General features: G+C 40.1%; 1 long non-coding RNA gene across 1 annotated transcript; it reads right to left on the bottom strand.

Moving 5' to 3' along the window:
* Positions 1 to 5,627: 5,627 nt before the first annotated feature.
* Positions 5,628 to 15,126, bottom strand: LOC137864515 (uncharacterized). The gene is made up of 3 exons (XR_011101531.1): positions 14,867 to 15,126; positions 7,973 to 8,051; positions 5,628 to 6,006 (listed from the first exon to the last, which is right to left on the bottom strand). It is a non-coding gene; the product is annotated as an uncharacterized lncRNA (long non-coding RNA).
* Positions 15,127 to 18,229: the final 3,103 nt, after the last annotated feature.

Below are 18,229 nucleotides of genomic sequence, written 5' to 3'. Positions count from 1 at the left end.
GGTTAATGAATAGCATGACCTGACCTGAAGTTATGTAACTTTCAAAGTGGCAAAAATGTCTTGCATGGGCAGAAACCTGTGGCTTTGGGTAGTTATAGGCTGGGAACATAACATTATTTCACAAGCTTCGTTATATACCTGCTATTGTAGAATCATAAAAAAATTATGTGGATAGCTTTATTCCACTTTCCCTTCCTCTCACCTCTCCTATAAATCTATCAGAAACAGATATATCAACGTCAATACACAAGGAGGAATATTTATCACCTTCATTCCTTTAACATGATCTGGACATCAGCCTTTTCTAATAAAATTAAAATACAATAATAATTAAAATAAAGTGCCAAGATAAAAATGATGGAAATAGTGCAGAAACCCAAAGCTGTCATTAATGAGTGATACTTGCACCCTGCTGCACCAGGTAAGATAGAAAGAACTTAAGGTCTCGGGATTTAAACCTGCATTTTATCCAGAATTAATTCCCTTTAATCACATTCTCAGGAACTGCAGGGCTATTTCTCTATGTTTCTCTACAGGCCTTGTTAGCTAATCTACAAAATGTCTCTTGTATTGAAAGAATGAAAATAGGCAGCTTTGCATACTAATAACATGGTAAAGAACTGAAAAAAAAAATAACCTGTAGATCAGGCTTTCTATTGTCAGAGGAGTTATCATGTTACCATCAAAATTTGGGCTGAATAAAAGTTATAATTAAAGAAAGGAGAACCAAAATACACTGTCATCATATTAAAAAGTACCTTCACAAGCTGAGTTTTCAAAGACATTTACAGGATTGTGGGTTGGCAGCTAAATTGTGAACATATCGTATTAAATAGAAGCAGTAATAGAAGAGTTGTTTTTTTGAAAATTGATAAAATTCCTATATTTTGTAGGATTTTGGGGAAAAAGAAGAATACAGTACAACTAATCACTAGCTTGGCATCTATTTCTCAAGCCTAGCCTGTCACTTAATCTGTAAAGATGAGATGCAGTAGAGATTAAATACAGTTGCTGATGCTGAAAATACATCGCTAAAATCTAAACTGGGATTTTTTTCTCAGTCACTGAAGTAATAAACATTTCATTCCTAAATGTGATAATGCTTTTTTTTTGACATGAAAAGATGTTTTAAATATCACAAAATCACAGAATTTCTAGGTTGGAAGAGACCTCAAGATCATCGAGTCCAACCTCTGACCTAACGCTAACAGTCCCCACTAAACCATATCCCTAAACTCTACATCTAAACGTCTTTTAAAGACTTCCAGGGATGGTGACTCCACCACTTCCCTGGGCAGCCTGTTCCAACGTCTCACAACCCTTTCGGTAAAGAAGTTCTTCCTAACATCTAACCTAAAACTCCCCTGGCACAACTTAAGCCCATTCCCCCTCGCCCTGTCACCAGGCACGTGGGAGAACAGGCCAACCCCCACCTCACTATAGCCTCCTTTAATGTACCTATAGAGAGCAATAAGGTCGCCCCTGAGCCTCCCCTTCTCCAGGCTGAACAAGCCCAGCTCCCTCAGCCGCTCCTCATAGGACTTGTTCTCCAGACCCCTCACCAGCTTTGTCGCCCTTCTGTGGACCCGCTCAAGCACCTCGATGTCCTTCTTGTAGCGAGGGGCCCAAAACTGAACACAGTACTCGAGGTGCGGCCTCACCAGAGCCGAGTACAGGGGGACGATCACCTCCCTAGCCCTGCTGGCCACACTGCTTCTGATAGAAGCCAGGATGCTGTTGGCCTTCTTGGCCACCTGAGCACACTGCTGGCTCATATTCAGCCAACTATCAACCAATACTCCCAGGTCCTTCTCTGCCAGGCAGCTTTCCAACCACAAGAGGATCTGCTCCATGAGCTTCCCTGGTAAATTTCACTGTGGATTTCCCTGGATTTCACTGTGGAGATATGCCAGTTGTTACTGGCAGAATTAGGCACCCAATAATTTAACCTTCTTTGAAATTTGGTCTGTTACAGTCCTATAGGTCTGTTATAATCCTATAGGCTGTATTTGGAGAACGTGGAAGATAGCTTCCTGACACAACTGGTTAGTGAGCCTACCAGGGATGGCGCCCCGCTAGACCTTCTCTTCACAAACAGAGAAGGACTGGTGGAGGATGTGATTGTCGGGAGCTGTCTTGGGCATGGTGATCACAAAATGGTTAAGTTCACTATTCTTGGCAAGGCCAGGAAGGGAACCAGTAAAACCGCTGTATTGGACTTTCGGAGGGCTGACTTTGAGCTGCTCAGGACACCGGTTGATAGAGTCCCTTGGGAGGCGGTTCTGAAGGGCAGAGGGGTCCAGGAAGGCTGGGCGTTCTTCAAGAGGGAAGTCTTAATGGTGCAGGAACGGTCTGTCCCCACGTGCCCAAAGACGAGCTGGCAGGGAAGAAGACCAGCCTGGCTCAACAGAGAATTGTGGCTTGAGCTTAGGAGAAAAAAGAGGGTTTATAATCTTTGGAAAAGTGGGCAGGCCACTAGGGAGGACTATAAGGATGTTGCGAGGCTGTGCAGGGACAAAATTAGACAGGCCAAAGCTCATCCGGAGCCCAATCTGGCTACTGCCGTTAAAGATAAAAAAAACGTTTTTATAAATACATCAACACAAAAAGGAGGACTAAGGAGAATCTCCATCCTTTACTGGATGCGGGGGGAAACTTAGTTACAAGAGATGAGGAAAAGGCGGAGGTGCTTAATGCCTTCGCCTCAGTCTTTAGCAGCAATACCGGTTGTTCTCTGGATACCCAGTACCCTGAGCTGGTGGAAGGGGATGGGGAGCAGGATGTGGCCCTCACTATCCACGAAGAACTGGTTGGTGACCTGGTACGGCACTTGGATGTGCGCAAGTCAATGGGGCCGGATGGGATCCACCCAAGGGTACTGAGAGAACTGGCAGAGGAGCTGGACAAGCCACTGTCCATCATTTATCAACAGTCCTGGCTATTGGGGAAGTTGCCAGTTGACTGGTGGCTAGCAAACATGACGCCCATCTACAAGAAGGGCCAGAGGACTGACCCGGGAAACTACAGGCCTGTCAGTTTGACCTCAGTGCCAGGGAAGCTCATGGAGCAGATCCTCTTGAGAGTCATCACGCGGCACTTGCAGGGCCAGCAGGCGATCAGGCCCAGTCAGCATGGGTCAATGGAAGGCAGATCCTGCTTGACAAACCTGATCTCCTTCTATGACAAAGTGACTTGCTGGGTGGATGAGGGAAGGTCTGTGGATGTGGTCTACCTTGACTTCAGCAAGGCTTTTGACACCGTTTCCCACAGCATTCTCCTCAAGAAATTGGCTGCTCTTGGCTTGGACTGGCGCACACTTCGTTGGGTTAGAAACTGGCTGGAAGCCAGGCCCAAAGAGTCGTGGTAAATGGAGTCAAGTCCAGTTGGAGGCCCGTCACTAGTGGCGTTCCCCAGGGCTCGGTACTGGGGCCGGTCCTCTTTAATATCTTCACCAATGATCTGGACGAGGGCATTGAGTGCACCCTCAGGAAGTTTGCAGATGACACCAAGTTAGGTGCGTGTGTCGATCTGCTTGAGGGTAGGAAGGCTCTGCAGGAGGATCTGGATAGGCTGGACTGATGGGCTGAGGTCAACTGCATGAAGTTCAACAAGGCCAAGTGCCGGGTCCTGCACCTGGGGTGCAATAAACCCAAGCAGAGCTACAGGCTGGGAGATGAGTGGTTAAAAAGCTGCCAGGCAGAGAAGGACCTGGGAGTATTGGTTGATAGTCGGCTGAATATGAGCCAGCAGTGTGCTCAGGTGGCCAAGAAGGCCAACAGCATCCTGGCTTCTATCAGAAGCAGTGTGGCCAGCAGGGCTAGGGAGGTGATCGTCCCCCTGTACTCGGCTCTGGTGAGGCCGCACCTCGAGTACTGTGTTCAGTTTTGGGCCCCTCGCTACAAGAAGGACATCAAGGTGCTTGAGCGGGTCCAGAGAAGTGGTGGAGTCACCATCCCTGGAAGTCTTTAAAAGACGTTTAGATGTAGAGCTTAGGGATATAGTTTAGTGGGGACTGTTAGCGTTAGGTCAGAGGTTGGACTCGATGATCTTGAGGTCTCTTCCAACCTAGAAATTCTGTGATTCTGTGATTCTGTGATCCCATTCAGCTGGTCCTTACTTCAAAGCTAACAAATACCAACATCTGGCTAGCTGTCTAAACCCCCTTAAGCAACAGAGGGGACAAATAGGCTTTCCTAAATGGCAAATCATTCAATACTTCAGGTTTCTTTAGGAATCATCCCATAAAGGTGCTACTTTCCCATTCCCAGTATGGATAACCTGGGCAAAGGGCTCAGAGCTGATGTGTACGTGAGAGATATCTCAAGTTCTATCATAGCATCTACGTCCAAGATTTCCGTTGTACAGAAAGCTCATGAGGAATTCATCTTAAGGAGGGCATTTTCAGCTGGCAAGGAGTCACAGAGTCATACAGTGGTTTGGGTTGGAAGGAACCTTAAAAAACATCTAATTCCACCCCCTGCCATGGGCAGGGAGCACCAACACACAGTGTTTACATTCAAATATTATTCTCCCAGAGAGAGGAAAGTAAGCAGGCCAAAGATCAGCTATGTGCATTAGATATTTCTCTGTACTGGGCTATTGCTATTTCACAAAACTTCTTTCCAGGTCTTCTGGGACTGCAGACTTCATCATGGGCTGAAATAGCTGTTTAATAAAGATAGGAGGCATCTGTGATTCTGAGCAAACATATGTTTTGGCTTAAAGGCACCGAGCAGAGTTGTGGGATGATGAAAAGCAGCATGTCATTGCCTTCAGTAGCAGGCAGGTGTCAGTCATGGAGGAAGCTAAAAGAAATGCTGTGAGCCTGCTGGCTTTGACAGGCAGAGGTTCAAAGGTGCAGCAGAGCTGCTTCTTGAATTCTGCTTTCAGGAGGTGACAGACAGTGAAGTGCAGCCTCGAGAAGAGAAGGGCCTCCCTTGGGAAAAGCCTTCTGAGAGAGATTTATCAACCAAAGCATGGCTCTCCACTATCCCATCTGCAGTTAAACTACATTTCAGTCCCACTGCTTATTATTCTATGGAACTTTCTTGCCAAAAATAACCATGAAAGGGTCAGAAGCTAAGCCAAAGGTCCATCTATGCATGGACATTTACTTGTTCACAAAGTCTGCAAAAACATGACATTACCAGCAGGGCTCTGACAGCAGAACTTCAGCATACAGAAAAGAAAATCCACTTTTTCCAACTAAAAATAAACACAAGATGTTCCATTGCTTAATTTAACTAGCAACATTTCTGATTCTTCCCTTTGAATTTCATAAACCCAAATGTTAAAATAAAGGGTGACAGACAACACAAATCAGGCTTGAGAAAAGGGAGGTCCTGCATTTCAGCCTCAACTTTGCCTCACATAGTTTCAGAAAGTAGGCATCAGCCAGTGCTTTTATTGTGAGCAGCCATGGGATGGAGGTAGCACTGAACTGAATATCTGAAGTTCCCTGCACTGTGAGGAGGGAGATTGTGTTGCTCTGGAAAGTGGCAATAAAATGCTGGATGTTTCCTTAGCTTCTCCCCAGTAAAGCCCTGCTTCTGAACACAGCTGAAGACCCTGGATCTTCATAAAACTCATCAAAAATACAAAGGATGAGTATAGTACAAGTCTTTTGTCATAGCTTTTATTGATGCAACATCTGCTTCCAGCAGGAAAAAAAAAATAGGAAGGCAGTAGGAAATACTAAAGATACTGATTTTTAAACAATCTGTATGCAAAAGCACACTTTTCTCAAGCATTACAATTTGTTTCTACCCGGATGGTTATTTTACAGACAGATGCATTCACTGAGCTGGACCACCCAGGAACTCGTGATAGATGGCAGAAGAGAAGCCAAAAGCCATGACTAAGCCACTGACCAGGCATCTCCAGAAAGCAGAGGTAGCAGGTTCCCAAGGAGCAGAGGGTCTTTCCCAAGTGTGCAGCAGTCAGGGTTCCCTCTGGAGGCTGCACAAGTCACACTCCAAGGCACAGTGCACAAGAGGAGCTGAGTACCTTGAACAGGAAGATGAGAGTTTCCACACTACTCTACAACAAAGGACATGGTTGGTTTACATTTTATGTCAACTGACAGCTTGGAAGAGGAAAGTAAGTTTTCTGCTAACACTTTGAGTGGTGACATTTTTACCTGATGAGGTGTAGAGCAGCACTGCCCATCGTGAAATTACAGAATAGGAAAGTTAAGAGATGTGAATTACAATTTCAGTTCAGAATATTCCTCAGACTTCAGCAGAAAAAAAAAAAAAAAGTAGAAAAAAATAGTGATACTTTAAAAAAACATTGTATATGTTTATAATGGTCATCCCATTTTGGATGGGACTCTGGCCAAAGCATTTTTCATAGCAACTCTTGTTGCCTCAGAGACAGTAACATCAGCAAAGTACAGTGCCATACTCTTAATTACTACTCAGTTTTATGAGCTATGTCCCTGTCATATTCATAAAATTATTCAATTTCTGAGTCCTTTAAAACAATTTTTAACTACTTAACCAGCAAATGTTCCTGAAAATAGCTAGAAAATGGTTGCATATTTAGATTATTTATTTATTTATTTATTTATTATTATTAAAAAGGCATCATAAATGATCAGTAGCATTATTATTTTAAAAAATGTATATGTTAAATGAAGAAATTCAATCATTTAAAGCATCATGGTTTTAAGAACATAAATTAAGAAAAATTAACTATCTAAGAAGTTGTGGAAATATTTTTGGCAATAAAATGACTTATCAGAAGTAATGAAAAACAAAAAAATTGCTTCCTTAATTATCATATATTGCCTTCATCAACTTTAAAGTAAAGCGCCTCTGTTTGTTTAATATAATATTCTATATTAAACGCACATGCACACACACACACAACTAATTCCAACATAAAAATGATTTAAATAATTTTAAAATTATTTAAATTATTTAAATTTATTAAAATGTTAATAATTTTAAAATTATTTTTGGCCTTTCTCTGCATGCAGATTAATCCATAATTTCTGCAGAAACACTTGAAACATCTAAAGAAAAGCAGAACATATTTTGCTTTTATCCAAAACATTTTATAACTGTTTAATGCGAATACTCAAAACCACTCTGAGAGTGGGAGGGGGAAATTTGTTCATTGGCTGTAATGGTGGATGGAAAACGTATGTGCTTCAGGGAAAAGGAACTATTTCTAATATGAACTAAGGCATCTGAGGACAAGGGCAGGGGAGAGCAGGGGGCTGTTTGTTGTTGCACATTTCCTAGAAGACAGCATCTGTAAACATGTTATGTCTACTAATAACTAATAACACAGAAAGTGAAAAGTTGGAAAGAGGGGGAAAAACTCTTTGGCATTCAGATACAGAGTTCATCAGATATTTAGTAAATACAAGCTATTGTGGATCTCCTGCCAACAATATACTTTCTAAAAAATAGTAAATGGAATTGCTTGCAGTGAATCCAGGCTCCCTAAAAGCTGGGAAAGGCCTTTCTTGCAGAACACAAATAAGGCGTTTCAAAGAGAAGACTACCCAGAAGAAAATACATTTTTTTTTCAAACAACGGTGGTTCATTTTGTAACGGTGAGATCCATCTGCCCAGAACAAACACAGGAGTGTCACTGCTAGAGAATTGCTGCTCTGTATAACTCCGGTTCAGCCTCGCCACCCCCACCACCCTGCCCCACCCTTGTTGCAGGAACCATTAGATCTGGCTTCATAGTCAGAACGTGTTGCCCTGGGCCACGCCTCTTCAAGGTGTGAATGTCTCGGAGGATGGAGATTCCCCTTCCTCCCAGAGCAAACAGTTCTAATTTAAATGCCAGTTATATGGAGCTGCATGTGTGTGCACAGCTCAATAACAGAGAAAATACAAGGCTTTTCAAAGAGTGGAGCACTGCCGTAGTGGAAGTATAGACAGGGAGAAGCTCAAGTGCTGGGACACCTTGGCAGCATCTGTAAGAAGCTGAATTGACAGCTGTGCCTTACCTTGGCAATGAACATCTCTAGCTTTATTCAACCTTTCCAAAGATTGCTGCATGTTCCAGATGTATCTGTGCTAGGAGACCTGGGAAAAGGAGACATCTATTGGAGCAAATTTAACTCTTAATGACAGGTTTGGTGGGCAGTAACCTTCTGTTAATTAATGCAATATTAATATGCAAATTAGCAAACTGCTTAACAAAAGAAAATCCAAGTAAAGCTTATTCTGTTTGTGCATACAAATCATATCATATTATGCAGTCTACTTAGTCCTTGAATGCTAATGTTAAACAAAGGGATAGATCCCTGCAATATCTCTACACTGGCAGGTGCTTCCAGCTCCAGGTACAACAGATGAGTTGTTATTTTATGCTCCCCTGTGCTGAAAACCAGCAAGGTTAACGTGAAGAGCAAATGGGAAGATTTATGAAGACAAGACAAATAAAAAACCTCCCTCAGAAGATCAGGAAAAGAAATACTTACCATGAGAGGCAAGATTATTTAAACTCAAGTTATATTTTTTACTTGGTTAGACAACAGGGATGTGGAATAAATGGTGTGGAAATTAAGTACATTTATTTTAGAAAATTAATTAGAAAATCACTTTCAAATGGGGTTATAGGTATGTGGAAGTTATCTGATTGAGATAACTGAGACAAATTAGGTTTAATTAAATTAAGACTGTGAACAAATATGCCAGGAAGAATGTAAAGACTCTGGCTCCTGTCCCTGTTATTTTCTTGGGGGCTGTCCTGTAGGGCAATATTTGTGTATCTCTTCTGTTAACTGAACTTTTTCAAAGTCAAGTTTTCTGGTGACCCTGTGTCCAAATATTTACTAGAAAATAAATAATAAGCTTATATGCAACTGATAAAAGTGATGAAGCGGCCACATTTCATTTTAGAGGGCTACAGAAAATATTTAACCTTGAGAAATGGTGGGAGGATGTAGAAGGGTAAGATTTTTCTGCTTTAGAATGAAAAACATTACAATGCCTCCCTCTTCCACTGCCAATTACCTTTATTCCACCATTTAAGGGTTACTTCTCCCGTGTTGAGAAACATCTCCACTGGTAATTCTGTTAATATGTAAACCTCCTTTGGGTACATATTGCTTCATAAATGTTAAAAATAGGAAAGACTCTTCAGATCACACACTCAAACCCCAGCCCAGTTAAGGTCATTATATCTCATCCAGTAATTCCTCAACAGAGCTCAACAGACTGCAGCTGAACTTAAGACTGTACCATAGACAGACATCACTCTAATTAATAACCCTTTAAGATGAAGAAAACACCAGATCTCCCAGAAGCTGTTTCGGGGTCTCATTACTCTCATCAATAACATTATTTGCATTTCTTCACTTCTTGATCTTTTATTTATTATGCAAGTGAGGAAGGGAAAAACATTTTCTTTGAGCCAATGGTTACACAAGTCATTCTGGAATCATTAGCCAAGTTGCATCTCAGTTTTCTGTCACTCTGTAGAGCATGAATCATGGACTGTAAGCCTCCAGTTTTTTCTTTCAAGATAAAACCTACTATCTGACAGAACAATCCAAGAAGTGGTGAGGAAGAATACTGAGTTCTGAAAACATTTTTTAATAATATGTGAGCTGATAAAACTCTCATGTTAACATAGAGACAGGTGCAAGAAATCTGAAAACGATCACCTTCTTCCCAAGACAATTTATACCATGAAGCATGAGGGTTAACTGCTTTTCAAGATTGTATTAATTTGTTTTTAGTATGATGCTATCATTATTCATATCGAGTATATTAATAAGTCAAGCCTTTGGGTGTAGTATCTGATGGTACTGGAGTCCTGAGACAGCTGTATGGGCTGTGGGGAATAAAACAACCCATCTACTCCAACCCTTTTCCATTAGATAACCAGAATAGTATGTGCACAATAGGCTTCCTTTGTCAAGAGCCATGACATGATGATCTTGTTTTTAATTTAGTGCTGACCCAGATGTGAGCACACAATAAAGGATGATATGGAAAACTCCTTATGTTCCCTTTCATGAGCTCAGCTTTGTATTTAATTGAATGATGTCATCCCAGGGGTAATGAAGATACAAACATCATCAGCTATCCTGAAATTCCTAGCATGCAGTTGTTTATTGGATAGTTTATTTTGTTTTTACCAGCTTAAAAAAAAATAGCAGCATCCCTCAACAGGCTGTCCTAACTGTGATTCAGTGAGCTTCAGTTTAAATTAAGAAGAATTAACATTCCCTGGTTTCCAGGTTTCTCCTGAAAACAACATTTGAATGAGCAACATATGCAGTTATCTATAATAATATGTCAGAAGGACGCTTGGGATATGTATCCTTCGGCAGTGACAAACACCCATTTCTTTTACCCCATGCCTGGCATATGTTCCGTGTGACACCCAAAAAAAAAAAAAAAAATGCCAAACAGTGACCCACAAAAGAGCTCCTGGGGGACTGGAGGAGGTAGAAGAAATGGAGCTGATCTCTGAAATATTTGAGGTGACAGAGGCTTCCTTGGGATCTGTGCAAATTGATAAAAAACACAACAAATAATGTTCAATATGCGAGGCATTTTCATGGAAAGTGGTCAAACTTAAGTACCCTCCCCTGCAACTTTGCCAACAGTTCAGGGTACAACCAGAATAAGGTGACAGCATATGCGTAATTCTGCTTGTGTTCATACAGCAACTTTTGTGCCTTCAAAATGTGCCCTCTCTCTCATCGATTGTTTTAGGGCAGTACTCTGGAATATTCTCTCAGTCTGTCTTTGTCAGGAAGCTCAGGTTTTATGAACGTTCATTTATTCTTTCTCTCCTTCTGTTGATCATTTTCCCGTGTTTGTTCTGTGCTCCCAATAGGAGAATTGCTGGTTTGTAACTTAGGCACAGTGGCACAATGTGGACTCTACATGTTGGCAATCGCACTAAGTTGGCCAGCACAAAGAGGGTGTTTTGATCGATACTTTTGTATACGGGTGGTTGGGAAATTAAAGAAGTGAAAATGGGTAGAATTAGACAGGGATTTAATTTGTGCCAGCACCTAATAGTCAAATACAGAACATTTCTATTAGATCAAGACCCTGAGTTCAGGTGAGATTACTATTTCACAAAACAAACCTATTCTTGCCTAGTGACCCCAGTGGATCTAAGAGAAACAGGTTTGTGACTCCAGGCAGGATGGAGGAAAGGAGAAAGTTTTGAAAACAGAGGAACCATGAATCCATCCTACTGCCCCTTCACGCTGCCAGTGAACAGAAGGCATTATGTGTCCCATTCAAGGTCATGGAATCTTTTATACTACAGCCAACACTAGGAAACTGCACTCTGAAGTGGGTTAGAAACACGTAAAAGACTTGCTGGAGCTCACCACTTTGATTATGTGGGAAAGTTCACTTGCAGTGCTTTGAGCACAGAACTGGGAAAATCATATTTATCAGGGCCTTTGGAAACAGCCAGTGAATAAGATGGTCTCCACCTGCACGCAGACATGTTTAGCACAAGCAGTTCCTAAATATCAGATTATAGACCATATTTCTGACTCTCTGTAACATTTAGCAGCATAGTGACAACTGAGGCATAAATACAGAGTCTTCACAATACCTGTTTTCTGTTGTCGCTTTTTAATTCAAAGCCCACATGCACTGTTTAGCTTGTCATAAATCCAATAAAAATTGGTACTTCTGATTTTCCTTAGAAAACATACCATAGGCTCCAATTTACAAGTTTTATGAATTGCTGTAACTACAGCAAAAGACACGTTCAACAAAGCAGTTTTAGGGCTTCATAAAGACCAAGCTGACTTCAACAACCCCTTCCCAGCCACCATTGGAGAACTGAGCTCCAAACATTCAGAAAGCTCTCCATGACAAAGAAAAATGACGTATGCTTTCTTAAGAGCAGTACTCGAGTATTTACTGTTCATGACACCAGATATTTATGATTTTTGAAAGATATGGTGGAAAATAATAGTTGCTGGCCTGAGCAAGTTTCCATGTCAACTGCTTGCATCACTGCAATGCTTCCTGTTTTATATTTTGGTCACTCACTCAACTTTAAATAGAGGGCTGTTCCATAAATCACCAAATTGTGCTTGAAGCACATCAGTAAAGCATTGCAGAAATTGGCTTGACAGGCAGCCTAAGTTTTCTAGAGATACAAAACTGACTGAAGAGGTGTTGAAAGAAACTGATTAATGAGCTAAAAGTAGTATTTGGTACTACGTGTTCACAAGCTGTCAGTGAGACACTGGGTCAGCAAAGTGAGGCTTACCCAGCGCAGAGGGCAGCATATGGCCCCAGCTGTTCCGCAGGATGGAGCACAAGTTCCTGGCTCCACCACTGATTTGTATGAAAACATCATTGTGGAAATAAAAAAAAAAAAAAAGACATACCAAAAGATCCCAAAATATTTAACTCTCTTTTTGCCTTAGCTCTTCAATTTATTTTAATTGTAAATGATCTTGCTTTAGGAGCAAAGAACCTACTTATCCATCAGTGTTTGAGCACCAGACAATGTGCTGAGATTGCAAATTTTAAAATATTTTATTGACACTATAAAATTTAAATACCCATTACACTGGACTTGTGTTTTTGAGTGAAAAAAGCACTTAGCATTATAAAAACATCAGGAATTGGAAGAGTTATTAATTTGCTGTGAAATCAAGATGTTTAATACTTAGCAGTGGTGTTATTTTATTTCTCTGGTTTTCTTTTGCATCTTCTTAATATTGTTTATTTGTATTACTGTAGTTAGTTATAAGACTGTAAGCATTTTTCAGCTAAATATTGGTAAAAAATTATTATTAGAAAAAGATATCTGAAATTTCTAAAGCCACCTCAGTAGCCAAAATGCCTAGTGGCACTAATTTTAATGGAGAGAAATTTCCAGCCTTACAAAACACAAATTTGCAATCTAATTTTGCAAAGAAGCTGTATATATATTTTAAATTAGGTTCTAGTTTAATAAAAATATTAAGAAATTATGGCAATATTTTCTCCTCAACAATTTTTGTTAACAGTACCAGAGCATAGCTGTAGCTAAGGCTCAGCTGGTACTCACATATTAAATCCTCAGGGTATTTAATTTTATGAAGTCATTATATTTAGATTGATATTTTTTTCTGCAAATTTTCCACCAAAATTGATTTTTTAAGCCATTTTGAGGACTGTGTGCTTTAGCAGACTTTTTTTTTTTTTTTTTCCTTCTGGTAGACTATGTCACTTTTGCCAGTTATTTCTCAACTGGGAAAATAAAATAAGAACAATGCTCCTGAACTGATATAACTTTAAACTGGAGGTTTGATGAGTGTATGTATTGAAGAATCAGGTGTAAAGATTTTTGCACAGAATCTCAAAACCCTTCCCTTGGCTAGGATTTTGTCATGGACTGTCTTCTTAAGCAATCCCCCTCTTGCCGCTTTGGCAAGACAGCTGCTGCTGAAAGTTATGGATCTACTTCTGCAGAAGGAAAATTTACACAGACAAGGAGCCCCCGCTGTGGAAAAGCTCGAGGAATGTGCCACAAGAGCTGGTCACCATGAGTGGCATGGGGCAAGCAAAGCAGGAATGCCCAGGCATTGAATCTTCCAAAATAGTAATGAGGAAGCATCTAGCAAAAACTAGCAGAGAGCAGATTCAAACTAACTGTCCTTATAACTGTTCCTATTGTGAGCTGGAATTCCTCACCATGGGATGCTGCAGATGCTAGAAGCATGTATGAATTGAAATGTAATTGAAAATCTCCCAGGAGAAAATCCATTAAAGACATATCAGCTGTGAATGCCATGTCTACTATTTTCTCATTTCTTTTCCCCAGGAATGATCCCTAAGCAAAATTAGGCATAATTTTTACTTTCTTTCCTTTACCTTAGTTGTGCATATGTAGCTTTTACACCACTTTGCAGGAGAGCATTTTCTATGCCTTTCCAATGAAAGGGCCTGAAGGCAAGCACAGTGGAAGAGCAAGGACAGGATGCTGAAGAATTGCACGGGAAATTGGATCCTCCTTTTCTCTTTAGAAAACTTAAGGTTGCTCCAAGAATCTAAGTGGACTATCCTCTGGACAAAATCCTACCCTGCGTTTGCTCAGGATCAGACAGCAAAAAGCACCACCACATGAGAAGAAACGCTGGCTACAGAGAAATGGCTTTGAACTGCTGGTTTGCTCGCCAGGACAAAGTGGCACAAGCAGATTTAGCAGGCAGAGCTGATGTGTTTGAACAAGTCAAAAATCAGGAAGTGTAAATGAGGATGGAATCAAAACCTAATGAGCAGCAAAGCAGAATTCATGCGTTATCAAGAAACTGTATTTAATTTGCCTTATAGGAACCAAATATAGCAAGTAACGGTTATGGGTTTACTAGACAAACTTTGTAAGCCTATGAAAATATGATTCATTATCAGACATCTTTTGAAGATGAACCTTGACTTCATTTCTTTTTAATGGCTACTGACCCTGATAACCTGACTGATGCTTTTCTGAGAAAAGGCCTGGGTCTGTAGTTTCCGTGGTACCACCAGGTGGGCACTGAAGGGCCCATGCACTTGCCAGGATTTGCAGTTGTAAAGGAAACACTGCAAAGGTTTAAAAATTGTCATCATCATCACCCTTATCAGATTTTCTGAAAGACTGTGAAATGTAAATTGAACACAATCTGTGGTGGGCAGGCAACGAGAAAAGCTTGCTAATAAATGTCCTTGTTTCTTATGTACAGGACTGTACATTACTTAGTTACTTGGCTACTCAGAAACATCCATGTGTTTAAGTTCTACTACATGCCCTGTGCTATACCTCTATATCAATGGTATTTCACTTATTATTATTAGTTATGGTACAAGATAAAAACAGGTAGCAAGCGAGGAAGAGGAAGCTTTTCCATATTTGAAATAACATCTGGGGCACTTACAGCTTGTCAAGGACACATTTCTCTTCTGAGTCACGGGACTGAAGTAGAGGCCAGTTTGTGCTCTGCAGTGCAGCCAGTCCAGCAAACCTTCCTCTGAGCAGCCAGGGTCAGGAGCAGACGGAGACCAAAGGGTTACAGCAGGACACAATTGCAGGGCAATTCCTAGTAAAGTCTTTTAAGAACATTTATTTCTTTCTTCTGTGACCCTAAGGCACTACCTTCCAGAAAGTTTCTTACTTTCACTAAGTGGTAGAGATAGAAAACAGCACAAGCAGAATTCTTAGAAATATTTCATTGATTTGTTATCATGGGTCATGCATTATCTGCCATGCAATGTTGCAACCTTTTTCCTTTCAGCAGAAGAGAAGCAATACTGTTTTCCAAAACACTGCCTAACTAAGGAGTTCCTGGAAAAAAAAAAAAAAAAAAAAAGGAGAGCCGTTATGGCTGCAGAGAGATGTTGTGCCACTTGAACTGAAAACAAAATAAAATCAAGCTACTGATCATACTGTCTTGTTGTATGTTATTGTTAATTCAGTTTACTGAGTTCTGCTGCTCAGTATGTAAACTAATCAATTTGGAAGAAGTTATGCTAAATTATGCTATGGGATTTTTCAGTCTACAGTCAACAATGAGCAAATGAACAGGCCTCTTCGAGATGCTTTGTGAATAAGCAGCATTCCTGTTTGCTTGCACTGGATATTTAATAGGTAACAGATTCAACAGTTAAAGCGTAATCCAAATACCACTTCAAACAGCTCGCACCATGCTGTCTCATATTGAAGAGCCACCTTTAAATATCACCTCAGTGCATTCAACTCATGAGGTACCCTTTCTGAACTCCTTAAACTTATCAAAGGCTACCACAGAAAAGCGGCTTGGCCCTGGTGGTTGAACTAGTCCATTGTAAAAATACACAGCCTAAGCCTGATCATGTTACTGACTCAGCAGGGGCAAGTTTCAGTCTGTCAGTTACACATCAAAGTATTTCTGCAGTAATGGAATTTTCCAGGTGTCAGGCAGATTAATTATAAAACAGAAAGGAATTACAGTATCCAGGAGTATTTCAGCCACCACATTTCCAATAAGCAACATCCAATTTCATTTCACAAGTCATAAAACTCAATTTTTCCAGGCTTTCCAAACCTGACTCAGACTCCCAGGTATTATGATACAACAAATGTAATAATTACTCATGATGGCACTGTCTTGAAATAAATGTATACGACAAAGGTAGATTTTATTGTTTTCTTTGTTTCTGTGGTTCTAGCACTCACATGCAGAATTGTCTTTTAAATGTATTTGTCACTACAAGCATCTTAAATATCTGTCCTAAAAATATTGTGGCTTTGACACATAAATACAAGTATTTAATACTTATAATAGAAATGCATTTGCTGGATTCCCTGCAAATGCTTGATAGCTTATGTGTTTCGATTAAGCTGCTTAGCTGAAATTTAGCTGTGTACATGTCCAGAAGTCACTAGCTCTTCTCCAGAAAACGCCAATGTACCTAAAATTCTGCTCTTGAAAAATGTTCAGTGTTTGCGGGCAACTCTGTCAACCATGCCAAAACCACAGAAAGTTGAACTTCCTAGAGCAGAGCCCTGGATGATACATAGTATAAAATAGCATGCAGATACAGTAGAATATTCTATTCTAATTAAGCCATCAAATTATTTCCATTATTAAATATAATCTAGTTATTTCCCTAGCTGATGCTTGAAGGTTTTCAAAATTTCAGTTTGTAAAATTTAATTTTCTGGAGTGAGTTAATTTGATCATTGTCACCTTTCTATACATCCTGCTATGGATGTGCACAAACTTTTGTGTTTAATTTTTAAATGACAGTGTTTAAGTAGATTGAAAATATCTGATTTATCCTTCCAAAATGCATCTATCTCATGGTTCAGGTGAACTTACTGAAAGGATCATTTCCCAAAATAACATTCAAACTAACTGCAGAAGTATTCCTGAGAGCTCATTTTGAATAAGCATTTCTCCCTATTGACACCAATTCCCAAAGTCCTATCAGCCCTGCACATGCTCTGCACCTTGCCCCCGAGCCGTGCACACCAGGCCTGAAGACAAGCAAGTCCCCAACAAACTCTAGCACACTTCTCCAAGTGCATTCAAAGCTTAGGAGAGAAAGAAAGAAATCAGCCTAACACTCACTTCTTGAGATAAACTTCTAGGGCAGTTAGGGTCAGAAAAAAAAAAAAAAAGAAAAAAAAAAAAGCAACTGTGAACAGAACCCTTCAGAACCTTTTCATTGTTTTTTTGTTTGTTTGTTTTGTTTTTTACCTTTAAATCGATGGGATTATTTAATAAAATACTTTTACAAAAGCATGCTGGTTTTTGACAGAAGGTAGTGGTGTTTAAGATAGATTACTTAAGATAGATACTAATTACATTTTACTGACTGTAAAAAATATGTTTAAATGTGGTTTCTTTTTAAAATTTTTTGCACTTGTACATAGTAGAAAAATATTACAAACAATATTGAATTAGTTGTTTGTCCATGATCCTCACAAACTTCTGCTATCTTAGATGACATTACACTCCCCGTATCTAATGCTTGCTCAATATGAAATTTTAACAATGTGTCTGTTTACAGTTTATAACATGGTAGAAAATGTTCATTTTCTCTTAGATTTTGGGAGTGAGCATATGTTTTTTCCTGAAAGGAGGAGAAAGAAGAGAAGACAGGAAAGTTGCCATTTTTGTATCTGTGTTCAGCCTCTTAAATTCATGTATTATTAAACTTGATATTTGCAAGGTCTTCCATAAGTGCCCTGTAGTTCAGGTGTCCCTTTGCTCTCTCCTGGCCATTGAACTTGCAGCAATAATGTTGCAGTAAATTTTTATTTCTGCTTCCAGGCAGACTCATGGTACCAAAAGAATATTTTTCCTTATAATTTATTTTAGGCCCTGAGTGAAGCTAGTCCTGCAGAACCACAAACAGGAAAGCATAACATGAGGAAAGGGAAGAAATTAATTCACATTTTCAAAAAAAAAAATGCACTTACTCATCAATAACTATTGTATCTGTACTGTCACTTATGTTCCACACAAACCTGTCCATAAGTTTGAGGAGTGAAAATGAAATTTTGGGGTGGCTATCGTGCACAATTGCTTTAACTGGATGGTTATGCATTACCATTTGAACAGATGGGTGCGCTGACTGATGGCACATTCGGCTATTGCTTCTGACTCTAGGCCAAACTGACATTCAAATTCCCTGCCCAAATACTTCATGGGGTATTTTTCAGCATCCTTGTGTCCATATTCGCACTCTCTCTGCCATGTCCTGCCACCCCGCAGCCTGTGCTTAGCCCCTGTCTATATCCCATAGCTCACGCT

The sequence above is a fragment of the Anas acuta genome, chromosome 14 (assembly GCF_963932015.1).
Source record: "Anas acuta chromosome 14, bAnaAcu1.1, whole genome shotgun sequence".
Lineage (NCBI taxonomy): Eukaryota > Metazoa > Chordata > Aves > Anseriformes > Anatidae > Anas > Anas acuta.
Note: the sequence above shows the minus strand (reverse complement) of the source record. Positions and strands in the feature narration are given on the sequence as shown.